Source organism: Orycteropus afer, unplaced genomic scaffold (genome assembly GCF_000298275.1).
Source record: "Orycteropus afer afer isolate SDZICR_OR568_19922 unplaced genomic scaffold, OryAfe1.0 scaffold00290, whole genome shotgun sequence".
Classification (NCBI taxonomy): domain Eukaryota; kingdom Metazoa; phylum Chordata; class Mammalia; order Tubulidentata; family Orycteropodidae; genus Orycteropus; species Orycteropus afer.
Window position 1 is genome coordinate 3,916,055 of NW_006921877.1, and position 10,757 is coordinate 3,926,811.

Below are 10,757 nucleotides of genomic sequence, written 5' to 3' on the forward strand. Positions count from 1 at the left end.
ATTATATATATAATCATCCTATTGCCTTCCTACCTGCTGAGATTTCTGCTGAGAAATCAGAGCTTAGTCTTTTGGTTGTCCTTTGTAGGTAACTGTTTTTCTCATGCTTCTTTCAAGATTGTTTCTCTTTGGTTTTGGTGAATTTGATTATGATCTGTCTTGGTGACTTTCTTTTTGGGTCTATCCTGTTTGGGGTTCACTGAACATCTTGAATGGAGATCATCTCATCTTTCATCATATTAGGGAAATTCTCTTTGAACAAATCTTCAACAGTTTTCTCTGTGGTTTTATTTGTCTCCTCCTGATCTGGAATTCTGATTCCAAAAACAGAACCAATCTCACTGCCATCGAGTTGTATCTGACTCATAGTGACCCCTCCTTGGGTTTCTGAGGTGGTATTACTACAGAAGTAGGTTGCCCAACCTTCCTTCCAAGGAGTGGCTGGTGGATTTGAACCGCCAGCCTTCTGGTTAGCAGTCAAATGCCTCTTGATGGTATCCCACATGAATCTCAGGCTTTCTTCATTTTGTTTTGATCTTTTATCTGATTGATCCTTTAAGAAAGTAGTATTGAGGTAGTTGTCTTCATTCTCATTAATTCTGTCTTCCATTGATTTGATTCTACTCCTTTGCCCTTTCAATGTGTTATCTATTTCTGAAATCTTAGTATAGATCTTCTGGATTTCTATTTCTTGTTTTTGTATCTTTTCTAATTTTTTGTTTATTTAGTTAATTTGTTCTTGTATGTTTTCCTAAATTGTTCTAGAGTTTTTCCTTAATTTTGTTAGTGTTTTTCTTGATCTTGTCAGTGTTTCCCTTAATCTGTCTCTCAATCTGTTGAAAGTACCTAAATGTAGTTCTTTTGAATTCCTTATCAGGGAGATCCAATGCTTCTTCTTCCTCAGAGATGTTTTATGGGTCTGTATCCAGGTCCCTTGTTTGTCCTACTTTATCTTTCTTCTTTGTTTGGACTGCATGATCAGTTGTCTCCGAGATGTTGTGATATATTTATGTTTAATTTGTGGTTGTATGTGGGTATGATTCACCCAAGGTTTTTTGTCCCCCTTCATTTTGTTTTGATATATCTGTATGAGCAGGATACTGTGCTCCTCTGTTTCTTAGTTGGTAGCTCTTAGGCACTCACCACCTGTCTCCTGGTGGGTGTGATAGAGAATGAGAATGTGTGTACAGATATTTGTTAGGTGTTCATAAAGAGCAGTTGAGGGTGAAGTGAGCTGCTATTCACTACCATCCATCATTGATCAGTTGGTGCAAAAGCAAGTGGTGGCCCTCACTCATTGGGTAGGGCTGCAGGAGGTACAGGTGTGGGTGGGTTGTGTGGGAATGGTTGCTTTCTCCCATTCAGTTAGACAAAAAATAAAATAAAGCCACCAAAAAAAATAAAAACAAGAGAACAAAAAACTCAAACCACAGGAACTATTGTGGGGCTTAGGGGGAGGAAAGGCAATAAATGAATAGAAACATTTAAAAAATATATTTAAAAAGATTAAAAAAAAAAAAAAGAGAAGATAATAAGAAAAAGAGAAAAAACCCACAATATCTGGGGAATGGGGAATGAAAAGAAAAGAGCAAGAGTAAAAGAATAGTAAAGAAAAAATGGGAAAACTGCAAAAGGAAAAACAAGGGATGGGAAGGACCCAAAGAAGAAAAGAAGGGAACCAGGGAAAGGGGAGAAGAAGGGAAAAAAAAAGCAAAACAAAACCAAGAACCAGGGAAGGGAAAGAGAAAAATAAATAAAAAAATTAAAAGGAAGAAAGGAAGAAGCTAAAAATAATAATTTGAAAACAAACAAAACTGTGTGTGTGTGGGGGTGTACCCAGGCTCTACAGGGCACAGACTGGGGTGGAAATCCTGTTCGTCAAGAAGGTGGGTGGAGGCAGGGGATGGCCACACCTCTGTTCACCAAGAGGGTGTGAGGTATAAGAGTAACAAGAGGAATATCACACCTCTGTAGTCATCACATGCCAGTGAGGTTGCCTGGGTTATTCTCAGCAAGCAGAGCCTAATCTTAGATCACTGTCCAGGTCAGAATGCCACTTGCATATATTAAAAATGGCCTTGCCACTTGCAAATATTTCAAATGGCTATGCTATCAAGACAGTCAGCAGTCCAAGCTCTGTTTGTCTCCTTCTTCACTCTTTTCCTTTCTGGTTGTCAGGCACCAGTGCAATCTTTGTCCAGGTAGTTGTTGGTAAGCAGAGCTGATTCTTATGTTGCTACTGGGACACCGCTTGCAAATATTCAAAATGGCTATACCGTCAGGACAGCCAGTAGTCTGCAGCTCTATTTGTCTCCTCACTCACTGTTTTCATTCAGGTTCTTCTACTAGTTAGTATTTAACCCACTTCTTTATCCTTCCCTTCAAAGCTCAGGGTTCCAGGATCATCTCCTGTATCAGTTTCAATTGGTTTCTCATTGCTTTGTTGCAGAGGGTCTGTGTAGCTGGTCTGCCTATTCTACCATCTTGTTAGAAGTCCCCAAGAAATACATTTTAAGAGGACATCAATTGAATATAGGAGACAAAATCCTAGAAAAATGGGTTAAGCTTAGTGCAACAGTGTCCTGACTAGTCCCCTTGGTTTTGCTCCTTTCTTTCTCTTATATACCTACGTAAAATCCCAAACATTGTCCTTCTAGTATGGTTTTCATTATCTCCTGTATACCCCACCCCCAATCAAATGCCGGCAATTAAATTCCTAGTTTTTCTACCAAATTCACCCCTCCTTTCCAATTCTGGTGGTGTAGTGCCTATGGCATTTGACTGCTAACCAGAAGGTTGGTGGTTCAAATCCACCAGCCACTCCATGGAAGGAAGACTGGGCAATCTACTTCCATAAAGATTTACTGCCTTGGAAACCCAAAGGGGATTGCTATGAGTTGGAATCGACTTGATGGCAGTGAGTTTGGTTTTGGAGTTGTTCCAATTCTTAATCCTCATGAAACATTTCTCTGCCTTTGTTCATTTATGCCTTGCTTGAGGTAGATTGCTGGACCTTGAAAAGTTCAGGTAGAGTGTGCAGATTGGGAGTGAGAAGGAAAGACAAGAGGTAAAAGGTTGAGTTTTTACAGGGAAGAAGTAAACAATAAAGTAAACAATAAAGAGGCAATGAATGTTATATAAATAACCTAATTACATTACATTTGGTTCTGCAGACTCTCAGAATGTAAGTAGTATATTAGTTTTTTAGAGCTGCCATAACAAAGCACCATAAACTAGGTGGTTTAAAACAACAGAAATTTATTCTAGAGGCTAGAAGTGTGAAATCAAGATGTCAGCAAGGCCATGGTCTCTCTGAAGCCTCTTGGAAAACTCCCTAGCCTCTTCCCTAGCTTCTGGTGGTTACTGACAATTCTTAGGATTCCTTTGCTTATAGCTGCATCACTTCAATTTCTGCTTCTCTTGTCATGTGGTATTCTCCCTGTGTGTGCCTGTTATCTTTGTATGACATTCTTAGAAGGACACTCTTGACTGTAGTTACTCTAATCCAGTATGACCTGATCTTGATTTTAGTTATATCTGCAAAACCCTATTTTCAAATAAGATCATACTCTAAGGTTCCAGAATGAATTTTTTGGGAATGCTATTGAAACTAAAAGGAACTCTGGTGGTACAGTGGTTAAGGCATTGGGCTGCTAACCATAAGGTCAGTGGTTTGAACCCACCAGCCACTCCATGGAAGAAAGATGAGGCAGTCTGCTTCCATAAAGATTCAGACTTGGAAATCCAATGGGGGTTGGTATGAGGCAGAATCAACTCAATGGCAGTGAATTTGGTTTGGTTTGGATTCCACCTAATATTGTTATTGTGTGCTGTCAAGTTGATTCTGAGTCATAGTGACCCTATAGAACAGAGTAGAACTGCCCCCATAGGGTTTCCCAGGCTGAAACCTTTATGGGAGCAGATTGCCAAGTCTCCTCTCCCACAGAGTAGCTGGGGGGTTCAAACCTGCCAGCCATTTGTTTAGCAGCTGAGTGCTTAACCATTGCACCACTAGTGCTCCTTCATTCAACCCAATATAGGTAGTAAAGCAGAAAACAGCTAATCCTGAAAAAGATGGAGGTGACTCAATATAACTATATTATCCATTGTCTTAGTTATCTAGTGCACAGAAATGCTACAAGTAGATGGCTTTCACAAACAGAAATTTAGTCTCTCACTGTTTAGGAGGCTAGAAGTCTGAATTCAGGCCACATCTGTAGGAGAAGCCTTTCTCTCTGTGTTGGCTTACAGTTTAGGAGGAAGGTCCTTGTCTCTTTTCAGCATCTGCAGACCCGTTGTTCCTTTGAGGTCTACATGTGTCTTGGCATCAATCTTCCTCTGGGTTTAGGGGGTTCTCAGCACAGGGACCCTGAGTCCAAAGAACATACACTGCTGCTAGCACTTCTTTCTTTGTGGTACTGAGGTCCTTCGTTCTCCACATGATTCTCTCTCCTTTTATCTCTTGTAAAATAAAAGGTGATGCATGCTACACCCCAGGGAAACTACCCTTACATGGAATCAGGCTGTGACCTGAGTAAGAGTGTTGTATCCTACCCTAATCCCCTTACAACTGATTGGCTGATCACATCATGGGGATGAAGACATCATTACATAACTGCATAACTACATAACTTGGCCTAGCCAAGTTGACATGTATTTGGGGGGGGGGGCACAATTCAACCCATGATATCTATCAATGGCTAATTCCCTTTTTTACCAAAATTCATACTTACAGATGTGAAAGCAAAACTGAGACTTGGTTTGGGCTCCATTTTGAGTACTTATACACGTCATTTCCTACAATAAGGGATAAGGAGAGACAAAACAAAAAACAAAAACCTTTGCACCCCATGATAAACAAAACATGCTGGGATACAGCAATGAATAAAAAAGAAAAAGTCCCAGCCCACACAGAGCTACATTCTAGTGGGAAAATAGCGAGAATAAGCAAAGAAATTGTATAATATTCAGGTGATGATATGTACTATGACTATGAAGAAAAAGTACAGCAGAGTATGGAGTGGGATATGGAAGACAGGTTTGATCATGTAATATTTGAGCAGAGAGGCTTGGATAAAATTAGACTGTAAGCCATAAGGATATCCTGGGAAAAGTATTCTAAGAAAAGAAAACAGCAAGCACAAAGGCTTGGAGGCAGGCTAATGTTCGGCAAGTTCAACAAATAAGCAAGGAAGCCAGTGTGGCTCAAGTACAACGAGCAAAGAAAAGATTCATAGACGAGATCAGAGAGGTAGTTGACGGGCAGACTTAATGGGCCATCACAAAGATTTTGCCTTTTATTCTAAATGAGATGGAGTGCCTTTGGAGAGTTTAGTCAGAGGAGTGACATGATTTATCTTTAAAAGCTCCTAGATACTATGTGGAAAACAAACTGTAAGAGAGCAAGAGTAGAGGCAGGGAGGATAATGAGGAGGCTACAGTAATAGTTTCGGAGAGAGGTGATGGGCGTTAGCAGTGGAGACGTGAGTAGTCGAGACATATTTCAAATGAAATTTATTGAATGTGGGTATGACAGAGAACAATCAAGGATTAATTGAAGGTTTTTGGGCTGAGCACATGGAAAAAAAAGAGCTGATATTTACTGATGTGGGTGAGGAACGTGTTTGGAGTGGGCAAACCAAGAATGTTTTGGACAAACTTTTGACATTCCTATTAGCCATCCAAATGAAATATTGAATGGGAGGTTGGAAACAAGAGAATCTGGAATTCAAAGAAGAGAAAGAAGTTAGGTTTATAAATATAAAGTTTGATGTCAATCTGATCCCTATTCCTTTATAGGTGATCTGCCCTTTCTTACTGGAAGCATTTAGAACCACTCACTGTAACATATCTAAGGTCCTTCATTGGCAGTTTGCACTTGACTATTAAGCTCAAGGTTGACAGTCCAAACCCACTGTCTTGGTTCTATAGTGCTGCTATAACAGAAATATTATGTGGATGGCTTTAACAAACAGGAATTTTTTCTCTTTCAATTTAGGCGGCTAGAAGTCTGAATTCAGGGTACCAGCTCTGTGGGCTAGGTGAAGGTCCGTTAGTCGACCTTCGTAGCTCTGCCTCCTGTTCCAGGCCCACTGGAGCTGGAGGTACCTCCCAACTCAGGCTGACTGCTAAGGCTGACAAACTCAAGGTTGTCAGGTAAAATGACACAACCCCAAGATCAACAGGCAACACAGCAGGCCTCTGGTCCAAATCCAGGAATTGGAGATGAAGACTTGGCCAAATGCAGGATCCAGAATGTGCCAACAAGCTAGAGACCTTTCTCAATGTTTCTCCATAAATGCCGGAAGCAGGCCACACCCAAAAGGCAGCTCCCTTTCTACTGATCAATGTCTCACAGCAGATTCCACCATGGAGGTGATTATAGCTTCATCATGGGGAATAACTACATCCAGTCGCCAAGCCACTAAAAACCACCTCCCTGCCAAGCTGATACAAAACCTTAACTACCACACCCACCAACCTGTGCTGAAGGCCTGACTATCTGCTCCCTTAATGATTTGAGCCAAGAAAAGCCTATGGAGAAGTTCCACTCTGTCACACACAAGGTTGCCGGCATCACCATGAGTTGGAATCTACTTAACAGCAACGAGTTTGTAACACTTTTAACCTAACTAAACTAACTAGTTGCTGTCGAAGTCTGACTCATGGCGATCTTACGTATTGCAGAATAAATGCACTCCCTGAAATTTTCATTGCTGTGACCTTTTCGAAGCAGACTGTCAAGGCCTTTCTTTCAAAGTGCCCGAGTAGGTGGGTTTGAACTGCTGACCTTTCAGCTGATAGCCAAGCACTTAACTATTCGCACAATCCGAGGACTGTTTTGTAACATGTCTACATATATTTTTGTTTTTCCCCAGGAATATCTCAAATTTGGTCTCAGTGTTTAACTAAAACATCCCATTCAACTGCAGACTTTAGAAGGCAGAATAGTCAAATGTCTAAGTCAAAGTCATTTCTGGCCTTCCTGGACTTGTGCAATCATATAGGTCCACCGTTACCTCTCACAAGTATCATTCAGGTAAGCCCTTAATCAATATAACTTGGAGTAAACATTCTCTTTGTTGTTAGGTTTTGTCCAGGCATTTTTGACTCATAGCAACACCATGTGACAACTGTCCCATAGGGTTTTTTGTGCTGGAGGGTTTTAATATCTTAGAAATTTATGAATCAATAGAGTAATTCAGATTTGTCATGAATAAACTGTAATTTAGTGCTACGTAGTTATGGCAAAGCATGAAGACCTCAAAACATTCATTTACACATCAGAGAATCAGAATTACCCTGTTAATTCAATGGTTGGAGTCCTAACCTTTACATTTTAGACTTATACCTTCTACAAGAGGTTTCTGGATGAAGGCTTGACCATGGCTCAAAGTCAGCAGAGGTCGTTTGTAGCTTGGGTCCGATGTTGGTGGCAGTGGGCAGAGACCCAGTCTTAGTCTCTGGAAGGGTCTCCTTTTCAGCATGTCAGAGTCTAGAGAGGAGCCTCTTGCTCTTCTAAGGAATGAGCTTAATCCTACTGTTTATATAGTTCTGGCCTTGGTTTTATTTGATAAGGGCCAAGTGATGTCATGTTTATTATGTTACATCTTTTCCTCAAGGACGGACATTTGCCTAATGTTGCATCTTTTAGAAATTAAGGGATTGTTTGTGACATTCCTAAATTGCATTTTAGAGATTGAAAGGTTGGTTATGACATTCCTGATGTCTCAAGGCCACCTTATAGAGATTTAACTTTATTACATTTTACCATCATTTACAGCATGTGTCACATACTTTGCATACTTCTAATATTCTGTTTTTAAAGTGAGAACCATTCTAGTTATAGTTTCACATAGCTTGTAAGCTATAACGATTTATAAATTTCTGGTTAGAGAGTATCACATAAGTGTGTACGTGTGTATATATATTTCTAACTTTATATTATGAACGAGTGATACATATGTAGTTTGAAAGCATTACAGAAAGCCTAACATTATTGAAAACATAGAAGCTTATGTGATTTGACAACATATATAGGACAAACAGGTTTTCTTGACTATAATTGTTATGGAAGCAGATTACCAGGGCTTTCTCCCACAAAGCCACTACTCACTGCCATCGAGTTGATTCTGACTCATAGCAACCCCCACTGGGTTTCCAAGGCAGTAAATCTTTATGGAAGTAGATTGCCCCATCTCCCTTCCACAGAGCAGCTGGCAGGTTTGAACTGCCAACCTTCTGGTTAGCAGTCAAATAAATGCCTTAGACACTGTGCCACTAGAGTTCCTTTACAAAGCCACTAGGTGGGTTGAAACCTCCAACCTATCAGTTAGCAGCCAAGTGCTTAACTGTGCCACCAGGACTCCTTGAAAATTCTCCTCATATGCTTTATGTGTTGAAATTCTTTCAGTCAAATAACATATAAATTTATTTTACAAAAAAGCAAAATGCAGCAACAATTAATGCCTGTAAAAACTTTCTGTAAATTCTTTTATTACAATTAAAAAAAATTTTCAATCATATAGAAAAGTTGGGGGAAAAATAGTAAAATGAACAACTGTATACTCTTTGCCTGAATTCACATTGCTATTTTATTTATTCGTTTTGGTGAAGATATATACAACAAAACACACACTCATTCAACCATTTCTACAATTCAATGACATTGGTTACATTCTACAAGTTGTGCCACCTTTCCTGATGTAACTATTACTATTTTGTTGCATTTGCTTTCTCTTTTTATATGCCCTCCCACATACATTTTTCCTGAACCATTTTAAATAACTTGCAAACATCCTCACATTCTCCCTCTAGATACTTAAATACTTTTTCTTAAGAGTAAAGGCATTCTCCTTTATAAATACAATAATATTACCACAGTCAAAGACACTGGCATAGGACTGGGCAGTGTTTCGTTCTGTTGTACACAGGGTCGCTGTGAGTGAGAGACAACGCAATGGCACATAACAACAAACCACAATCAAAAATTCAATAAAATTAACTAATATGCATTCTACATTCAAATTTCCATTGTCAAAAAATCCTCTAGAGCTGTTGGATTAGTTTCTTATGGTGGCTATAACAAATTGCCTCAAACATGGTGGTTTAAAACACACATTTTTTTCTCTTACAGTTCTGAAGTGCGAAGTCCAAAATGTTTTACTAGGTCAAAAAATTAAGGCTGAGCTGCCTCCCGAGGCACTACAGAGAAACAATTTCCATGCCTTTCATCTTCTAGAGCTGTGTTCCTTGGCGTATGATCCCTTCCCTCCCTCCATCTTCAATACCAACAGCTTATCATCTTCAAATTTCTGTTTCCATCACCTTCTTCTTTTGACCTCTTGCCTCCTCCTTATAACATCCCTAGGGATTACATTTAGGATCTCCCTCCTCCTCTCCTAGGGTAATCTCCCCATCTCAAAAATTAGATCTGCAAATTCTCTTCTGCCATATTAGGTAACTGTTCTGGTTCCTAGTGCCATTCTGACAGGAATATACCTCAATAAACAGGAGTTTATTCTCTTATAGTTTGGAGGCTTTAAGTCCAAGTTCAAAGTGCTAAACTCCAGGGGCTAGGTGAAAGCCCCTCAGCCTTGGGCTTTAGCTCTGTCCCCTGCTCCTGCCTCACTGAAGCTAGAGGCATTTCTTCAGTAAGACAGCTGCTGCTGAGACTGACAAACCCAAGGTTGACAAGTAAAATGGCACAGTTCCGATGTTACCAAACCACGCAGCAAGCCATTAATTCAAGTCCATTGAAAGTCCCAGGGTCAGCAGAACATGGCAGGCTGCTGAAACAATAACACGGCTAAATACAGGGTCTAAATGTGCCATACGCTAGAGACCATTCCCCAAAGCTTCTCCTTATATGCAGGAACCAGACCACATTCCTAAGGCAGCTAGTCAGCTGCTCACAGTAGACTCCACCATGGAGTTGGTTACCAGTCTCATCATGGGGAATACTACATCCAGCTGCCCAGCCACCTCAATCAGGCCCAGCCAAGGTAACACACAAATTGAACTACCACAGTAACATTCACAGGTTCTGGGTATTTTTACTTGGACAGATTTGGAGGCTATACTTAATTACCACAACTATTGTCTACTGAAACATTTAATAATAGAATTACATTGTTGATACTTCTTTATCTACACTATTTGTCCTCTGAGATTTTTCAATAGGAGAAAGTCTATGATCCTTCTTTTATTCCGGGAAATTATTTGTTATTAATTCTTCAAATATTTCAAGATTCAAGCTGCTTTTAAAAAGAGCATATCATGCTCAAGCTGGCTTAACAGGAAGTCCAAAGATACAAGGCTGACTGAACTCCGTGACTGGCTCAGTTCTGATCCTTCCTCACTGTGCCCTCCTGTGTGTGTTGTCTGTAACTAGTCTTGCCTTCACACCAACAGCCCACTCCATCCAGCTGTTGCCTCTTGAAAGCAGAGATTTCTTTTCCAAAAGGTACCAGCAATCTACACTCTCCTACAAATTGTTACTCAGTTCAATTTCTGAAATGTTTGTGCAAATTAGATTTTTGTATACTTCTGAAGCGTCCTTAGGTATTGCAAACTGGGGCTTTGAATTGGTTCCTTCTAGTTTGACCCTGAGAATATGCCTTTCCACCCCAGATACACTAAATCAGAATCTATATTTTAACAAGATCCCTTTGTATATAAGAATCACCCGGGGATTGTGCTAAAATATAGATTCTGATTCAGTATACCTGGGATGCAAATACAGTTTATCACCGGGG